Source organism: Argopecten irradians, chromosome 14 (assembly GCF_041381155.1).
Source record: "Argopecten irradians isolate NY chromosome 14, Ai_NY, whole genome shotgun sequence".
NCBI lineage: Eukaryota > Metazoa > Mollusca > Bivalvia > Pectinida > Pectinidae > Argopecten > Argopecten irradians.
The window spans coordinates 25,317,890-25,339,137 of record NC_091147.1 but is presented as its reverse complement, the minus strand read 5'-3'; the positions used below and the strand labels follow the sequence as shown (position 1 = coordinate 25,339,137).

Below are 21,248 nucleotides of genomic sequence, written 5' to 3'. Positions count from 1 at the left end.
GTCATTAGGTCAAACTCTCTAAGACGTTTCCAGCATATTTAGCTGGCAAAGATAAGGAAGAGATAAGTCTTTCAATTTTTACACACATTCAATGTGACAACATATTGGCCAGATCAATATCTGAGGATAAATATTTTCAAAAATTAATTTAAAACAAGACCATGAGGATTTATCGATTTTGAATTAGCATTATGGCAACATCCTTTACCTTTTTTTTTTATTGGTGAATATAAGTTTTGCAAATCTTGAAAAATCTTGCAAAATTACAAAAATATTGTGCTTGACAAAAAAATCTGTAATAATATATATATATGTCAAAGTCATCTACTGAAATCTTCACAAATCACACTAACAAACATCTCTTTGTAGTGACATCAGGTGCAATGTATAACTTATATAAAGCAGCTACCTAGCAGTCAAAAGCTTTGTAATATTCGATGCTGAAAACAACCTTTTCACTATTTTGGGAAGAAAATTGGTAAATGAATTTATAGGAATAAACTAGATTTTTGGTAAATTAAGCTAAATTTTGAAATAATTTCTATTCAGAAAAGGACCCATAATCAACTTGAATAAGCCCAATTGGTAAGAATAAACTTTGTTTTTGGTAAATTTAGCTAAAATTTGAATGATTTCTATTCAGAAAAGGACTCATAATGGAACTAAAAAAAGGCCCTGAGGAAAAGATCTTTTAGATTTACATATTAACTTATATGCATGACTTCAAAGTATTCCTGAAAAAAACACTTTTATTGAAACTATCAAATAACAATCAGAATCCACAGTAATTTAATTGCTCAATTTGATAATACAATAAGAACCGTAACAATGAAGACTTACAAGGAAGGAAGGACTAAATAAAATGCGTAACACGTATCGCCTGTTGTTTCCATGAGCGGCTTCCTTAGTGAACCGTTTTTGTATAAGTGGCATCGATTGATCAGTATATCCTTATACTCAAATCAATATCGTTAAAACTCTCCAGGGACGATGTATGCTGGGCTCGTTTGGCCTCCAATTGCCGTTATTCGGCAACTGAAAGCCTTTTGATGTGCATCTAAAATCAATTGTGCCTCACTTAAGTCGTTTCAGGGACATCAAGATCTCATGGTTTTCAAAGTCTTTCCTGAATGATACACTTTTATTGTCGACAGCAGTACTTTCTTTGAAAGGCTAGATGGTCTCTAAATGTCGTCTGCAAGCTTTTCTGCATAACATGAAGTAATTGCTAGCAATATACTTTCATAAAGTATTGTCTGTCTTCAATACTGTGAACAAGCTTTGTGACATAATATACTTTTACTATCAACTGATAAAGTAGACTTTTTCCTTCAAAGTCAAATACCTCACTTTTACGTTTTATAGTGAAAAATTTGTATAGCGTTTGGTTGATACATTTTTTTCTGAGTAATTTTGCAACCAACTTTTTTTTGTTTTTTGTTTGTAGCGTTCTTTCTCGTATTTTTCCAAACAAGATTTAAATCTATAAAACACTGAATTCTTGGCTATAAGCTTTACGAAGACTTGTTGACTTGTTCCCTAAAGAGCCAGCTCTGAAATTAATTGATCCAATTAGGAAAAGAAATTTAACAAAAACATTTTGAAATAATTGTCAAAATGAAGATTTACCTTTGAGAAAGGTTAAGAGTTAAATGTTTTTATTTTGTATGGTCATTGGTAAAACTGTTTATCTCTGATATAGCTCAATGGTCAAAATGTCATGGTTGGTTTTGAAGGAAAGTCAGAGAACCTGAGAAAAACCAACATTCTTAACTGTTAGTACATAAAACAAAGTGAGCTTCATGGGGAATTGATTTTTTCTTTGTTATTTAGGTGAAAAAAGGTGAAGCAAAACAGGAAGGATAGACAGAATGAAGGACAGACAAATCAATGAAAGAAAACCTTGAATGCTTGCGGGACTTAAACATTATTATTGATAAATACTCAAAGTGATCAATTTAATTTTCATTCTTTTTTAATTGATTAATAATTTTTTTTTAATTACTAAACAGCTTTTTTTGTTGATTAATGATTAATATTTTCATTGATAAATAATTTTTTTTTTTTACTATATTTCTTTATTGATTACTACCTATTTTTTTCTTGTTTACTAAATATTTCTTTTTATCAATTACTAAATATTTTTTCATTGATTACTAAATATTCTTTTATTGTTAACCAAATATTTTTTTTATTGATTATTAATTATTTTTTTTATTGATTACTCTGAAATGACGATTGTTATCTCCTTTAAATGTATAGAAATACCATGTAGATTCTGTATTTTCCTAAAAGTACAATATCATGGATTGACATGTAATATGTTCCTGCTATCCATTTTATCCCCAATTTTGCTTTGGTTTTAGCATTCAATTTCAGTATGACTCTTGACTCACCCCTGAGAACACATTTGAACTATTCTTAAACTAAAGCTGGAATAGTTCATTATATAATTTCAGGGGTGATTAAGTTAAATTTACAATATGCAAATGAATCTTTGCTTCTTTTCTTGCTATCACAGGATTGCTAAACACAAACTTACATGACTAGAATCTCAACAGAACATTGGTCCAATAGTGGTCATATTCTTATCAACATATGAATAAAGGGGAATAACTCTGTCATCCTTATAATACTAGATTCTATCAGGCCCTGTTCTGTAGTAATGTCAAACTGGTTTTTTTTTTTGCACATTTATAATAACTTTTATTCCACTGAATCAATGAATGTTTAAATAAAAACAAATGAAATCCTATATATAGCTTGGATACTAAAACATTGAAACTTCAGTTTGCAGTATCTCAAGATATTGAAGTGAAACATCTCGGAAAAAATTTGAATTAATTTATCCTGAATATAATCTCATGAAATTGAAGTCAAACATCTCCAAAAATTATTGAATTTATTTGAACAATTTCAAAAATGACAAAAATTCTATTACTGATTATTGTCATATGATAAATAAGTTAAAATGGAAAAGTCATTTGGGAAAGTGTTTATTCCTGAGAGGGTTGAAACTTCAATTTAAAGGATAGGGGCAAATTCAGTTAAATTTGATTTGTGTTTTAAATAATTTAATTTAATGTTAAATTTGTGGTAATAGCTGTTAGTCAATTGGAGCCATAGTAATTTGCAGAATACCCTAGCATGATTTCTTTGATACAAATTTCATTCGATAATGTAGAATCAATTTAGAAGTTTTACTTACGTTTAACTTGGATAGTAAAACCTTTATTACACACTAGAAAAAATGTGTTAACATTAGTGAAAATTCAAGGAAGAATCTGGACAGGCATACCGTATTGAATCTACAAAACGTTCTTTAGTGAAAATTCAAGGAAGAATCTGGACAGGCATACCGTATTGAATCCACAAAACGCTCTTTAGTGAAAATTCAAGGAAGAATCTGGACAGGCATACCGTATTGAATCCACAAAAAAGCTCTTTAGTGAAAATTCAAGGAAAAATCTGAACAGACATACTGTATTGAATCCACTAAAGGCTCTCTTGTCTTTTTCAAGGCCTTACATTTAAATCCTTATCAATTACAGACTGACAATATAAATACCACATAGCTTCTTAATTATTTAATTTACCGTTTGATTTATGGGTAATTACTTTATGCCATAACTTTGTGAAAGGCCTAAAGTTGGTTCCACTAAGTGACGCTTCTATTTTCATTTTTATTAAGTCTTCTGTGCGTTTTTGGGAAGAATACGGAAATACTATTTTATAATTTTATTTCAAAATATTGAAGAGCTCAGTTATATTGGAATCTGATCATGAGAATAAGTAAACTAGGTAAATGAAGCATGAGAGTTTGACCTTGAACGATGTACTGAACCTTAAACCTTGACCTTTGAAACAAAAACCTTCACATTTCATTTTGCTTTTTGATTTTACCAAATTCTACAGATGTAACGGTGAAATAGATTGAATATCTACAAGGCTGTATAAATTCTTTTTTAATTTTGTTCTTTAATGATAACTATGTATAATAATTGACCTTCAAATGAAATTGACCTTGACCTTATAATGCTTGGTATTTTTATCTTTGATATATGAGACATAAAAACATACAGTAAAACCTGCCTTATTGACCACCTCTGTATAAAGACCACTTGCTAAATAAGACCATTTTCTGGTGATCCAAAATGGCCAATATCAGTACAATTTTACCTGTGTATAATGACCACCTGGCTATAAAGAGCATTTTTTTTCCTAGAGGTGGTGGTCATTCTAGTTACAATATGTGAAAGTCATGACATTTGAATCCCAAGTCGGTATTAAAGAAGAAGTGATAAAGTGACTAAAACGTTTGAACACATCATAAAGCCCCAAGAGGATTTTAGAGACAAGGGAAAACATTAACAAATCTGGATTCTGTTATCACAAGTATGGTCTTCTATAAAGAGAAGAAGTAAATAACTAATATCACAGTGATAAACAGCTGATAAACATGTCAATAAAATATTTATCCTTTGCCGAAAATGGTATGAACCTAGACTGACATTCAGTAATATCAAAAAGATGAACAATAGATAAAAAAACAATGACAAAAGAATATTTGGTAATTCAATACGCCTGTTCCTCATTATCCTTTGCTGAAAATGGTAGAAACCTGACCGACATTCAGTAATAAGCCCCCTCCAATAAAATCCTTTCATTTCCTCCCGGTTGTTAGGGCACTTCCTGTTGGTAGAATATGGCACATCATTAACGGACAGGCGGCTGCCATTTATTTCTAGACATAACATCACCACAAAAAGCAATGATCCTGACAACTTAATCCCCCCTCCTCCTCTCCCTCTTCCACCTCCATCTCCACCCCTGCCCTTCTTCTTCTCACTTCCCCTCTCCTTCACCCTACCCCCTACTCCTCCTCCACCCCTCATTCATCTCTACTCATGCCCCCCCCCTTCCTTTCCAGCCCCCTCCTCCTGCCTCCCTCCCCCTCCTTCTCTATCCATGCCCTCCTCCCCTTTCTTTCCCGCCCCCTCCTCCTTCATCCCTCCCCCTCCTTCTCCCCTATCCCTGCCCTCTACCCTTCCTTTCCAACTCCCCTCCTCCTTCTCCTCTACTTGTGCCCCCTTTCCTACCTACCCCGACCCTTCCCGCTCCTCCTCCTCATCACCCCACCCCCTCTTCCTGCCCCTCCCCTTCCTTTCCCGTCCCCTCCTCCTGCATCTCTCTCCCTCCTTTTCCTCTATTCTTGCCCCCTCCCCTTCCTTTCCCGTCCCCTCCTCCTGCATCCCTCCCCCTTCTCCTGCATCCCTCCCCCTCCTTCTCCCCATATTCCTGCCCCCTTCCCCTTCTTTCCCACTCCCCTCCTCCTGTGTCCCTCCCCCTCCTTCTCCTCTACCTTTGCCCCCCCCTTTCCTACCTACCCCACTCCTGCCCCTCCTCCTCCTCCTCATCACCCCACCCCCTCCTCCTGCATTCCCCCCCTCCTTTTCCTCTATTCCTGCCCCCCCCCTTCCTTTCTCATCCCCACCTCCTGCATCCCTCTCCCTCCTTTTCCTCTATTCCTGCCCCCTCCCCTTCCTTTCCCATCCCCTCGTCTTGCATTCCCCCTCCTTTTCCTCTATTCATGCCCCCTCCCCTTCCTTTCCCGTCCCCTTCTCCTGCATCCCTCCCCCTCATTTTCCTCTACCTGTAACCCCCCTTCCTTCCCTAACCTACCCCTCCTCCTCCACCCCTGCCCCCTCCCCCCCTCGTCACACCATCTTCCTCCTTGTGCTCCCTCCCCCACCACCCCCAAACCCTTGACACAGTACCTAGCCAGTAAAGGCCCTAAATCTGTATTATAATACCCTATAAATGATAATCAATAAACATTTATGGTCCAGACTGATGGACACTCAATTACAGAAGCACATCAAAGTTGTACTATTTAGACAGCACTGGACAATCATTGTGTCTGTCCATTATGACCTCTGATGTTCTGATGTCAAAAAAACCTTGACCGTTACTTACGCTTGGATGCCATTATGACTACTTGTTACAGTAGGTTATACAAATGTCAATGTGCACAACAAGCTAATAACATGGTTTGTTAGGAAATTTTGTCAGAATGTATACATCATACAACAAATACTCTTCGACTGAAATGAAACTTGCTATCAAAATGATACAGGAAAATCATTCACAACATTCATGACTGACTTGGGATTTCTGGGCATCTTGGTTACTGAGAAAATATTGTGACCTTGAGAGAAGATCAAGGTCCTTCATTCAAACACATTTCAAAAGCTTTTTTTCCCCAGCATATTACCCATACCTAAAATATTAAAGGTCTCTGAGCGGTACTTGTTTTTTCAGAAGATTGATCTTATGTGATTTCAGAGACCATCATTGAAAGCCATCAAACCTGGTAGCCCTTGAGTTTCAGCCAACGAGTCCCTTGATCTTCAGAGGTTCTTTAAAAAGCGAAATGACAAAGTGGTATAGACAGAGATGATGAATGATGAATGTCACACGGCTGTTCACTTGCTGTTTCTTTAGACAGCGAAGGGACTAATATAACTCATTCACCCCTGAAATTTCATAATGGACTGGTCTAGTCATTGATTTAGAAGACTCTAAATGTTTCTTCAGGGATGAATCAGTTAAAGATCTGGACTACATAAACATGGGCGAAAAAGAAATAACAGGATAGTTTTAACATCTTTTCTAAACAAGACATACTGAGCTCAAAAGTGCTAGTCTTCAGACTGCTCTTTGGAGAATATTACATGACACTCTTTTAGGCTCTAAAGTGCAAAGTCAAAGAAATGCTTTTGGTTGTTCAGCATTATGCTTTAGGCACAAACATTTTAGTGATTAGGAATTGATATTTTACATCTTCGAGGCTTGGCAGATAATGTGACGATAAACACGAAGGAAAGACTTTGATACTAGCTCGTTTGTTCCATCCTCAGTTAATTTATCTATGGAGTGAATATACTGTTGAGTGAATATTACAATGCAAGGCACACTGTGTTATGTATAGAGTCATCAGCATTGCATGGTGTCAATGTCCATCAGAATCAAAACATATAGAATACACCACATGAAAATTTGTATATACTTCATGTAGATCACACAATACTCATTGAACTACTCGACAAAAATGCATATGCAAAGCTCTCACGAAACAGCACAAAACAATTCTAGCTTCTTTTAACTTGGTCTCTCACCCCAAAGACACACTTGAACTCTTCTTGTTAAAAGGGTAGAACAGTTCATTGGGAACTTTTAGGGGTGAAAGCATTAGACAATGAAACTTTTTATTGTCCAAGATAATACTTCAGGGTAAAATTGTATTCAGATCCTGGATCCCATCCTTAGCCTGCAATGTTGTGTTCCACAAGTATAAAAGCCATGTCTTATAAAAATTGTATTCTTAATGTCTCGCTACAAGTGTCTTTATATATCCGAGTGTAAGGATGACAGACAGCGATAATGAATGTCTAGACTCGGGACAATGTAGATAATGATTAGGCAGTCTCGGACAATGTAGATAATAATTAGACGGACACCAGAAGGAATTTCTGATTTCATCAATGTCCTGTGTCACTGAACATGCACCTTTACAAGGACGAGTGCTGTAGTTTTATTGTATAATGTACACTGTCATTTATTATACGATATCATATAATGCATACTAGAAATGACAAAAATGCCTTTGCTGCCTCCATATGCAATCAAGAAAGACCCTTTGCATGCCTCCATATGCAATCAAGAAAGACCACAATGTGGGAAAACAGACACGACTGACACTACAGTAAAACCTGCCTTAGTGAACACCTCTGTATAAAGACCACCTGCTAAATAAGACCACTTTTTTGGAGGTACTCAAATGGCCAATTTCAATACAATTTTAATCTAAATTTCAACACAATGTGACCTGTGTATAAAGACCACTTGGATGACTCTTTAGACTGGCCATCGGTCTGAAGAATACCAAATCATCATAAAATTTGCCATTATCATTCTTGTCTCTGTTACTGTGTCGGATTCCAAGATTCAAACTAAGGGAGATAATCTAGTACAGTCAAACCTCGATGTATCGAAGTTCAAGGGACCGTCAGAAAAACTTCGAAACATCGAGACTTCGAATTATTCGTGGTTGAAATTAGACCGATGTTTTTTTTACCATGACCAACTGTGGTAGTTGTGTACATGTCGTCTCCGTTCCGTAAACTTTATAATCATTGTATTTACCACAAGCAAAACAAAATAAAAACGAAGTATGCAATTAATCACATGTATTGCTATCGTTAGCAATTCATACGTATGTTATAAACAAGACTTACGTGTACTAGGCCTAACCCATGTACATGTGTTCGTTTGGTGACTATATATTTAAGCGATGGTTAATATTACGGAATGAATATTAAAACGAAAACACGTTGTAAAAACGACACTAAAAAGGAGGAACCGAAAGCGCTACAACACCTACATAATACTTCGATTTAGAATGATCCATTTGCTCCAGTATTTATGCCAAAGTTTTGCAATGTAACTGTGGCTCGCTATTTGCCGTTCCGTAAATTCTACAAACCGCTACCAATGGCGGCGGCGAACATCAAAAACGACTAACTGTATCTTTGCCATACTAATGATTTAATAACGCAGCTTGTAAAAACAAAGCACCGGGTATCGGTCTGATTAGTGATATTAATTATCTTGATGATATCAAGCTAGCAACACAAGCTGTCATAATCCCTATTGTCCGGCGAAGGGCCGTCGCGAGACAGCTAGGTGTGACAGCATGCCGCGGGGTATCGGCTAACACCTGATCTGTACAGGTAAATTTTTATTCGAATCATCAAGTGTCAGTTACCTATGATTCTATAACAAATGGTCCATGAAAAAAGTTCGATACATCGAGAACTTCCGATTCATAAAACTTCGATTCATACACGGGTTAGTTAGTAATGTTATATAGTGAAGAAATTCGGGACCAGACAAAAAGTTCGATACAGCGAGAAATTCGATTCATCGAAGTTCGAATCATCGAGGTTTGACTGTATTAGAATTCTAGAAAACTATGTACTATCCCTTTGGAGGTCTTCATATATCAATTTGATTGTATACCATTATGTATATCAGTACATAATACCCCCTCACATATTTCCTGACAGTGCCATCATCTATTTCGATAGTCATGAAACATAATGGCTCAGATATAAGTTTACAAAAGGTTACATTCCTTTCATGCTAGATAAAGAACCAAACTCACATATAGAATTTGTGAACGGCAATTGATACCATAATGTGTTCTGACATTATCTGCAAATACATTTCTTTTGGAAATTTCATCGGTTCTGTGGTGCGCAATAAAGTCTGTGACCTATCAATCGTTTTTCGAGAAGAAAATACGTTTATTGTTTAGCGTTATGATATAAATCATGCATGACTACCTCACATCAAAGGTGCACTAATGTGCAATCTCGACTAACCACAACTATAACTTGCTGATAATTCGTCTGACAATTGATTCCCCACAGCATCACTCTCGTATACAGTTTTGTTACCAATTTTCTAGAATACAGTTTTGTTACAGTTTCCTACATGAACACAGTGTAACTTGTCAAATACAGCTACCTGTGTATTTCAGCATAACTGTATGGCAGTTCCCTTCTTCATTTAAACTCTGTATAATCTAGAAACTTGGCTAGACTGGCCAAATTGGCTAGTTAAGATATATAGAGTATAGGTAATTACCCATACCGAAATAAAGTACAAAAAAAGTACACTAAAAAAAGGTCAAAAAAAGCATGCTTTTTTTGACTCAATTTGGAACCAAACTTACCTCCCGGTTCCAAAATGAGTCAAAAAAAGTACAAAAAGTACTAAAACAGGCTCATAAAAGCATGCTTTTAGTACACTCTATTGTTTTACACCATACAGAAAAAGTACAAAAAAAGTACTCTGTGGGGGGAAAAAAGTACAAAAAAAGCACACATGACCGTGGCATGTGTACTTTTTTTGTACTTTTTTTCATCCAGAAAAAGTACTATAAAAGTACAGTACTTTAATAGTACTTTTGAAGGTAGGCCAAAAAGTACTAAAATAGTACAAAAAGTACAAAAAAAGCACACTGTGTACTTTTTTTGACCTTTTTTTTCATCTAGAAAAAGTACTAAAAAAGTACAGTACTTTTTTTGACCTTTTTTTCATCTAGAAAAAGTACTAAAAAAGTACAGTACTTTTTTTGACCTTTTTTTCATCTAGAAAAAGTACTAAAAAAGTACAGTACTTTTTTTGACCTTTTTTATCCAGAAAAAGTACTAAAAAAGTACAGTACTTTTATAGTACTTTTATAGGTAGGCCAAAAAGTACTAAAACAGTACAAAAAGTACAAAAAAAGTACTTTGTGGCGGAAAAAAAGTACAAAAAAGCACACAGGGTACTTTTTTTGACCTTTTCTTTTGTCTAGAAAAAGTACAAAAAAGTACAGTACTTTTTTTAGTACTTTTCTATGTAGACCAAAAAGTACTAAAACAGTACAAAAAAAGTACAGTACTTTTTTAGTACTTTTTAACAAGCTCAAAACAAATCATAAACTGTATGAAAAACTTACTACTGATGTTGGTGGAAAAGTACCAAAATAATTAAGAATACAATATGAAAACCCAGGTGTACTCTTTCACTAATTTCAAATACTATGATAGAAATCTTATTTATTGATGGTTATAGGTGCCTCAGCTCACCTAGATGGACCTATTAGTATCTCTTATAACATAGAAAAAGATTAGCAATGTTTTTCTTAAATGAAGATGCAATTCAAGGTTGTTTTTTTGTTCAAATAGACTTGTCTTAGTTAGTGCAGTGTTTTTTATGTGACACACAATCCAACCAAGATGGACCCACACATCAAGTTTAAAGATAGTACCTGGACATGGTGATGCACAGAAGAAACAAATAAATTAAGGGCCACACTCTGTTCAATATTTACAACACAGCATTGTATTCAGAGATAAAACATGTGTAAATTGTTGAACATTGGCATCAGGTTTTGTCACAATGTTGTCTACAATAAATTTCAATATGTCAATGCAATGAAATCCTGTCCAAATCTTTTCCCCTTGATCACTGTCCAGTGCAAGTCCATTACATGCTGTTTTTCATTCCATTTTCCTGGCAGTGAAAGCCTGAAAAAAGACAAAGACTTGTGCTGGAACAATAGTGTTTATGGATATATTAAAATGTCTTATTTTTTTGTTTGGCTCAAATAAATCTTTGCTTTAATTTTATACCATGCCATGTGTATGTATGTAACAACGTAAATTCCTCCATTTATTTTTCGAAGCACTCGCCTATATGAACGTACAATGAAGCCAGATACACTCCACACAGGATTACTGAGTTTTAGTGTCTAAAATGGCATCCATATTTTTACATAATTGCTAGTAATAGCAATCTGAAACCAGGATAGATTGAAATATTTACCTGCAAAAGTGGCTTGATGACAGCTGTGGATTTTCAGTCTCTTTGATGAGGTGCATTCATTTTCAGTCATCAGCTATTCATTTGTTTTTGTTGACTGTTTCTTCTTCATAATTACTGTATTCTGAAAAGAAAGAAAAAAAATAGGATGTGCAATATGGATACAGTGTAAATGCATATGGTACAATAGTATACTCATAAAAAGTTCACACATGGCTAGATTAATTAATCAAAAATAAATTTACAGAACTAAATTATTTTAGTGTTTTTATGTACGCATGGCGCACGCCGTGCCCTTTTTACCTGACGCCATGCCTCGATCTATAACCCAGCCCTGTTTGTCCCCAGTACAGTTTTACTAAACTACCAAAATACCAGGCAGTCGCTTGATAATTATGTAAACAAAAGAGGTGTGACCACTCCCTGACCCCTGATCAACACCCCAGTGACCCTACTGCCATTCTGATAAATGACATTTTTCTCAGAGTGTTAATTCACTTAAATTGTAAGTCTCAATGAAATATTACTTAACAAAAAAGGAATGCAAAGGTTATGTTTAGATGGTAAAATAACTCTTTTTATAATGTTCATACATTGTGTATATCAGTCATCTTAAAATATATAATTATTCACATGTTACCACCATCCTTTTATTAATATTTACCTGTTTAAATTATTAGGCATATTAATGTTATGTCTTTAACCAGTCTGCCTGCCCTCGATCATTATCACATACTGATCTGCAATTTGCCTGAAAGGAAAAATATGAGGTTATATATACATGACCTGATTGTATGGAAACACATGTATGAATGTGTATACACATTTAGATTTAATTGCAGGACTTAATTGACTGATGGACAGCAAAATGTAAATATGATAGGATTACATCATTGAAACATCATACCTTCTTGTCAAAAATGTCGTGAAAACAATGATATAATTGAATATGAGCATCCAAATCACACTCACATATTTAAGTTAATAATGTTATTTCATTACCCATGTTTTCAAGAAAACAAATATTATTTCCCAATCTAATTAATCACGATGAATAAAGTAAAGTTTTTAAAAAAAAAAAAAACATAAAATAAATTATGTACCACAAAACGAAATTGTGGGCGATAATGAAGTGAAAATGATATGGAAAGTTCCATAGTTTTTTAATAAAACTTGTGTCCAGATACAATTTGTTGGATGTTGAATTGATTTATAACATTTAAACCCCCCTGCCGTGTAAATTTTCTTGTGATTTGAAATTATAAATGATGTTGAAATTTACAACTGAACGGCAATGAAATAATTGCCAAGCCTATTCAAAAAGAAAGCACAGCTATGTAAACAAAAAATGATGTCTAACTTATTTCATAATCTGGGTGTTTTAATTGCATCCAAATGCTTTCAGAACGAAGTAAACAAGTAAGAGAAATGAACTTACCGTAACTCCATCCTCCATCGGTACTGTGTTCACCAGCTAGAGTTTGAGGAGATCGATGGTATTGTAACAATAAACAAAAAATAAATAACCTCGTGTCTCTGTGCAAACATCCTACCTTCGATGTTGGCCCAGCAGCCAGTAATATTTGTTTGTTTACATTCTGCAATCAGCTGACAGACGTAAACAAATATGGCCGCCAGCCAGCTGTTTCACATTCTGTGTTTCCCGCTCAAATAATCACGTGACAAACACATGTGGGGCCGCTTACGTCTTTCACAAAGGAATGCTGTACTATAATATTTATAAACAAAATCTCTCAATTCCTCACGTTTTATTATTAACTTAGGACAAGGAATAAAAAACGCAAACAAATGAACTGGTGTGCTGATAAATCCACATTTAGTTGCTGTATTACAAACAGACACCTGTAGGCCTCTTACGTGATTCAAAAGAATGTTGTACGATCCTATCGTCTAAACCAAACCTCTTAATTCCTAAATTTTTGTTGAGAGTTTGTGATAATATATCAAAACAGAAAATATACGAACTATTATATTAATAAATCCACCTTTTGACGCGAGGTGTAAACCAATTTATAATCACGACAACAGAGTATTTGTAATAAGAACCATTTCCGGCATGTCGTGAAAAGATCGAGATTTTTATATAAAAAAAGATAAACAAAACCCTTGTTTTGGCATGGTTTGGAGGAACTTTTTAAAGTATCAATTTCATCGTTGTGATGCTGGAAAGATTATATAGTCACAAGCTATTTATCATCGTATAAGACCATGTGTCTGACCAGAAACATCCAGGCCTACGTAAACATGAGCCGTGAGTGTTTTGTTGGTTAGCCTACTATGATGTCCGAGTCGGTGTAAACAAATGAGTTGATAAAATTCCATGTGTGCAACGGAGTATCCCCGGCATGTCTATTTGTTTTGGTTAGTTTGTTGAGATTTTATACTGAAACCATTTAATCATTATATGAGGATGGAAATACTTTCACAAACTATTTATTATCGTATGGGACCATGAGTCTGACCCAGGGGAGAGTTTTGTTAGGTCCGTGCAGAACGACTAATGTACATGTGTTGGCTTGTTTACCTGGTTGTAAATCGTTATTGTGTGTGAAACCACTGGTCAGAGACAGGCGATTTGTGTGTCAGTGTGCACGTGACTGTCGATAATTAAGACTCTAATTATGCTGATCACATAGGCATTGGTTTTATGTAACATATATGTACATGGGCCTAGTGTATACTACTACATTTTAACTCATTTAGAGAGAAAGGGAATTGGAAACACATTTCAATAATATTTTAAGGTGAACACTTATATAAACACATTTCAACAATATTTTAAGGTGAACACTTAAGTGATTAGAAATAATTTAAACATTTATGGTAAAGAAATGAAAATAAAAACTTAGCATTAAGAATGTAAAATTATTCAAAACATCATCTGCAGCATTCACTTATTAAATAAACATCTTAATTACCGGTAGTTGAATTATATTTCTTTCTAATGTTCAGTTGTAAACAATTTTTAATTAAATATATAATTTTGTTAAAAAAACTCCCCCTAAAAAAAATTGGAGTAGAAAAAAAAAATCAAAATAAAAGTACACTGAAATGGTGATGCCTTATGAAAAATTCTAAGTCCCAAAAAAGTACAAAAAAAGTACACAACATTTTTCATACTCTGTGAAAAATTCTAAGTCCAAAAAAAGTACAAAAAAAGTACTCTGAGCATTTCTCATACCATGTGAATAATTCTAAGTCAATAATTCTAAGTCCAAGAAAAGTACAAAAAAAGTACTCTGCAAAATGACTAAGTCCCAGAAAAGTACAAAAAAAGTACTCTGCAAAATGACTAAGTCCCAGAAAAGTACAAAAAAAGTACTCTGCAGAATGTTTAAGTCCAGAAAAGTACAAAAAAAGTACTCTGCAAAATTTCAGAGTCCAAAAAAAGTACAAAAAAAGTACTCTGCAAAATTTCAGAGTCCAAAAAAAGTACAAAAAAAGTACTCTGCCCTGATGGTGTGTCCGGAAAAAAGTACTAAAAGAGCATGCTTTTTTTGTACTTTTTAGAAAAAGTACTAAAATATGTCACTAAAAGCATCATAAAAGCATGCTTTATTTCGGTATGGGTAACACTGTATTATTATACAAAGGGCTAGCTTCGTTATAAGTATTTTTGTTCTTCGGGGATGGGGGGATGAGGATATGGATGGGTGGGAGTCGGGGTTGGGTTGGGGGTGGGGGTGGACTGGTTATGAGAGGGTTGTTGGTAGGGGGGGATGGAGGAAATCATTGGATCATGGGGGAGGGATATTAAAGAAGATGAATAGAAGAAGGTGTGTGTCTGATTTGTGAACCATTCCTAAGTATAAGTAAAAGGGTGGCAATGATCGATACAAGGTATAACATTTTTCCCAGTTCTTACATGAAAAAATATGATTTTGTTAATATAGCACAATAATAACAGGAGAGTTGATTGTCAACAAATGTTTTCTTACACATAGGTTGGAAGTGAAATTGTTATTATAATCACACATCACACTCCATGATCATATTAGGGTCAACAGAATGTGACATAGACAGAAAAGTAAACAAAAGTCTGCCAAAATCTATTCCTCCCCCAAATTCATTTATAAACAGTAGATAGAGGGACAAAACCTTATATATCATATACATGAGAGAAATAAACCTTTCCATCACCATATCACATGGCCAATAACAATAGAGAAATAAACCTTTCCATCACCATATCACATGGCCAATAACAATAAGTATAAACAATCATGTGACCTTACCCAGCATTCCCAAGCATGGAGTTCATAATGGTAGTTACGCCGTGGGTTCGGAGAGACAGCCCAGCCTTGTCTTATAAAATTCCTGGCCGGGGAGGCATCGGCGACCAACTTGAATCTGAGACGCTTTGCAGAATTCGGAGTTGAATTTTCGGAATGTTTTGGAGATTTAGCCAAAAACTTACTCTTTGTCATGGAACGCATCTCGGCGGCCATGTGACTACCTACACTAGTGGCCATGGCGATAGTCAGAGTTTTCTTTCCCTGAATTTTAAATCATGTTTTGGCATTCAAGGCAGAGATTTCCTATGGTGAGACAGTGTTTCATGACAAGTTGTTATAAACATAGTGATTCCTGAACAATGTTAAGACCAGTTTCTCAGACAAAGATGACTAGAGGTCAAAGGTCACTCATTGTCTACAATTCAACAAGGTCACTACTCAGACACATTTCCTTTGGTTATGGTAAAACAGGACACCATTAACATTACACTGGTCCATTACGACGGCAGTCGACACAAGGCCAAAGTGACCACTGTGTATAGATATATATGTCACTGATGTTACACCGAGTTCTGTGATGTTACTATCAATCACAAGGATTTATTTCGCATTAAAAAACTGACCATTGGTCAGTAAATGTTAGCATACCATCAGAAGCTTAGTCCTAATATCTTGTTACACGTCCATGCTGGGGAATGAGTACTGGTCATTCCCTTAAGAACTAGTTAACTGTCTATTCAGCAAGTATTTTTTCACAATAAATGCATTAGAGAATTGACGCCATCATCTGGCAGACAACATTAAAGTCCATTCTCCAATTGTCAATTCTTCTATGCAATATATCCTTCTAGTTTCAAGGTAATGGTATATACCGGTATATCACTATAAATATCCTTTAACAGATGTCTTCTCAATAATCGCAAAATAATCCTCAGGCAATTATTACTAATCATAAGGTAATTCTCAATAGGAATCTAAAGATAATCTAACACAAGAATGGTTAAATGTTACTAATCACAAGGTTAAAGATCCCAATAAGAGTTACTAAGATAATCCTTGGTCAAATGTTACTCATCACAAGGTAAATCCCAATAAGAGTTACTAAGATAGTCCTTGGTCAAATGTTACTAATCACAAGATAATCCTTGTCAGTTCAACCATATTCCGTATCACAAAGAGATCGATCCTGTTAAAATAATTATTTTCACAAGATAATCTTCAATCAAATATTCCTCAATGTACAAAATTTTCTGCCAAGTATTACTTATGACAAGATAATCCTAAGTACATATTACTTAACACAGGGAATTCATCAGTTGAGTGGTTTTTGAAAGAAAAATTCTTACATCAAATGCTACTAATCACAAGGTATTTCTCAACAAAATAATGCTTGACACAAGATGTTCCTTAGTTCAACATAGCTCTACAAAACGAATCCATATTCAATTATTCTTTAGCCGATTATCTCAACAATTCCGAAAGCACCATCTTATCTTAAGACCAAAATTTTGCGGTTTCTCAATGCTCCGAGGACAAATTTACGAGGTTTCACCTGGAGCTGTGTTCTACGTTTACTGACAAATGAACGCCCTCTCATAACAACAGCAAATTAATTGGAATTACACTTTGCCACCTTTGCACGCCATGCATACATACGAGGCAGATGTTCAATACATGGATGCGCTGCTATAGTTAATCCTTATCAATTACAAATAAGATGACAAATGGATATGTATTGTATCGAAAACAGCCTGGGGTCACCTCTTAGAATCTGCATATAATCCAATTTATCACAATAAAAAGGCTGTATTCAATATGATTTTTTAATAAATATACAGATGAACAAGTTCCGAAAGTTTCGCTTTTTCTTCTGTGAAAGTTCAGATTTTCTTCTGTGATTTTCACGTTTCACTAATCTCTAACGTCATGACTATACACTCAGTTTTCAGGCTTCAACATGAAAAATAATCCTCTTTAACTATTCAATGACCATGACACTAATGGTCAAAGATTACCAGTGGTCATTTGGGACATTCCTTCACTTCTTTGTGTACAAGACACCACAACTGGAGATGCAACGCATATTCCTCACCTCCAACAATCAAAGTTTTCAAAACCAGCTTGCACCACAGAATAATTTCCAAATGTTCCGAAAAACAGACAGCAGATTACTTTCAAACACTGATATTCATATGGCTACAGAAAATCAGCAAAGGTCAAAAGAATCCTGGGGTCCAAAAGTTCAAGATGCTGAAAAATTGACCAGTGGGTCAATATGTATTGTTAGCATTAACAAGATGGACTTTCGGCATTCACGACTACCATGAATGCCAATGCCCTGCCTATTGTTCGTGTGAGGAAAGCCACATGTTCACAGATCCTCCATTCATGATGATAAAAAACAGTTAATCAGTTTCTGGTGGCTTATATATATCCCGATATTACATGTGCCTGTTTAGCGTCAGTATATAATAGCTTGATTGAGCTTTCTTCAGTTGTTGCACTCAAATCCTGTCAATTATTCTCCTTTTATAGACAATTCTTTTGGCAGGCTGCACTTTTTTCTTTCCGAGACTGCGGTCGTATTTCTATTAGCGTCCCGTTGAGGGCACGGCACACGAAGAGGTCATCATAATGACCTAAGTTTGGCGCAGGTACCAGGAGACAGGACTCGGCACTTCCCCACAGTACAGCATATAGTCCATGAGTTTTGAAAGCTACAAGAATGCACTACAAATCAATAGCCGTAGAGCAGCCAGGCCACAAAGTATTTTCAAGTGGGAATCTGCCAGAAACACATATCAATACTAGTTTGTCATTTACCCACAAGGTTCCTGTCTCCTGTACAGAAATTTGTTCACCTGAGAAAAACACCCAGGATAGAACACCTTTAAAGGACTATGTACCGCGTCTCTGTAACAATGTCCCAAGTCATATCTATTCTAAAAGAAGTACTGCGTTGTTGATAAAGAAACGTGGATTCTGTCTCCCCTTGAGAAATTTGTTCACCTGGGAGTTAAGCACCCAGGCAAGCCACAACTCCCATAACAAGAGCTCTGTCTATTTATCTCAATCACCCCTGAAGACACATTTATAGGCTATCCTAAATCAAAGACTAGATGAGTCCATTATGAAATTTTAGGGGTGAATGAGTTAAAAGAATGTCCCATCTATTACACCTGTACCCATGCGTGCTGTGACATCGAAAACGAAACATTAGATTTCTGTCTCAATTGCATAAGGACGGTCAGCTGTACTCCATGGCATAAGGACGGTCAGCTGTTACACCTGTACCCATGCGTGCTGTGACGTCGAAAACGAAACATTAGTTTTCTGTCTCCATGGCATAAGGACGGTCAGCTGTTACACCCGTACCCATGTGTGCTGTGACATCGAAAACGAAACATAAGTTTTCTGTCTCATGGTAAGGACGGTCAGACACCTGTACCCATGCATACTGTGATGTCGAAAACGAAACATTAGATTTCTGTCTCCATGACAAAATGACAGTCACCTGTTACATAATTCTCAGTAACATCAATAATGACAGAAGAGTCCAGCCTCCTCAACGAAACAGTTAAGTCTCCAAAGGAGTGCTGTGCTGTCGTTACCAAAACAGGGGACCTGTCTCCATGTCAGAAAGTCGATCAACTCAGACGTGTGACAAGGAAAGTTATGTTATCCATCAATGTTTAAAGATGTAAGCTGTTCAGTGTACTTTTTCTGTATCAAACTATATGTCCGAGACTTTATTAGAGGTAGATAAAATCTTATACGGTAAGAAGGTGTGTAGTTTGTTATGATGAGTTTTGGATTTATTTTATTTTATATCCTATTAGCAGCTAGGGTCATTTATGGACATGACTGGTTTAGGAAAGGCAAAGGACCAAGAGAAAAACCATCAACCTACGATTAGTAACTGCCTACTGTCCCATGTGAGTTTTCAAACTTACAACCAAGAAGTGAAAGGTTATGCAAGAAAATTGTTTAATTGATTAATTTGACGGAGAAGGAAAACTGGAGTACCTGGTGAAAAACCATCAACCAGAAATTGGTACTTGGCAACTGCCCCACATGGGATTCAAAATCGTAACTCAGAGGCGGAGGATTTGTAATAATAAGTCGGGGCATCTTAACCGCTTGACCACTGCATGAGGCTCCTTCTAGTTCTATGTCCAAACATCTTAATCTGCTTAATAAGAACACTTTCTTGACCGTATGCATATAGGTCACTTTGCAACAAAGACTTTTTTCTGTCCATTCCAAGGTGCATGGTCTCTATAGACAAGTTTGAATGTATGTAAACATACAAGTCTTCGAGGAAAGTTAAACATGCAATATCACACCAATCTTGTCAAATCAAAAGTGATTTATCTTTCCTGTCCTCATGCCAGACTTTCAAACTCCTGAAAATTACATTCATCAGACATAAAAGGAGCATTTGAACAGCTGTACAGTTAACAACATCCGATGTGCCTTCTGTCCATCCCAAATCAATAACGGACTGGAGTAGTCTTTGTCTTAAGTTACCATTAAATGTTGTTTGGTAAAACCTTGAAAATGGAAAATGTCTGCGATACAAGAATGCCCCCTCCAGCAATGGAATGAAAATTTAGTGCTTGGCATTTCTACATTTAGAAAAATCAACCTTGATCTTTGGTTTTCTAGAGATACAATCTCACACAAAGTGAATATATCATTAGAAGACCTTCTGTAACAAGTTTGATTGAAATTCCCATCACACAATCAAAATGTTGTAGAAAGTTTGTCAATTTCACAACAAAATTATATACATAAAAACAAAATGAACATCCTTAATCATATAAGATGAGAAATGTGACGGTCTGTCCTGTTGCTGACAAGGCAATTGCTCTTTGTTATGAGAGCTCAAGAAGTCCTGAAAATATTCTTTCATTTGAGGTCCAAAATTACCAAACCATTTTGCATCAGAACTTGGCAGGAGAGCTAAAAAAATCCTGAAAATATTCTTTCATTTGAGGTCCAAAATTACTAAACGATATTGCATCAGATCTTGGCAAGTAAACCTAAGTCTAATCTGAGCTTGAGATTGATCGAAATGAACTAGATTTCCATGAAATTCTGGATATGTACCAGGAAAGAGTAATATGTCTTTCATGTTTGACTTCTCTTCTGTGATTTTCAAAATTCTGTTTTGGCAATTTTTATATCCTTTTTTATTTTTGTATAATTTCACCTCTTTTTATTTCTAAGATTTCCAAAATAGCTCAAGAGCACTTACAAAATAATGAAAGCCAAGGCACAGTCTGTTAGATGTTTGGAAAGAATATCACTTTACAAAACAATACAAACATCTCTGTGATAATGATGATCGATTACAAGTATATAATTAACCTTGCTGACAATCAATCTTGTTTTTCTGCCTGCTGGGTCTTCTTGATTCTTGTTTCTAATTTGGTAACTTGAGATCACTTCATCACAATTATAAGCCTTTCCTTAACACAGATCACAGCACGAACCTGTTGACAAAGCAACCGTGAATTGCAGTTTCTGGCATAGATCAAGGTTACGTGGAAT

General features: G+C 35.5%; 1 protein-coding gene and 1 long non-coding RNA gene across 14 annotated transcripts in view; both read right to left on the bottom strand.

The window, feature by feature from the left end:
- Positions 1-21,248, bottom strand: part of LOC138307937 (peripheral plasma membrane protein CASK-like) — a 203,639-nt gene that overhangs the window by 82,505 nt on the left and 99,886 nt on the right. The gene's annotated exons all lie outside the window — the stretch shown is intronic.
- Positions 9,712-13,773, bottom strand: LOC138307597 (uncharacterized). 5 transcript variants are annotated; one of them, XR_011206015.1, is made up of 5 exons: positions 12,875-13,773; positions 12,101-12,187; positions 11,440-11,560; positions 10,207-11,141; positions 9,712-10,105 (listed from the first exon to the last, which is right to left on the bottom strand). It is a non-coding gene; the product is annotated as an uncharacterized lncRNA (long non-coding RNA). The 5 variants fall into 5 exon arrangements; XR_011206016.1 differs by lacking the exon at positions 12,875-13,773 and having other exon boundaries at positions 10,157-11,141; positions 12,101-12,466; XR_011206017.1 differs by lacking the exon at positions 12,101-12,187 and having other exon boundaries at positions 9,713-10,105.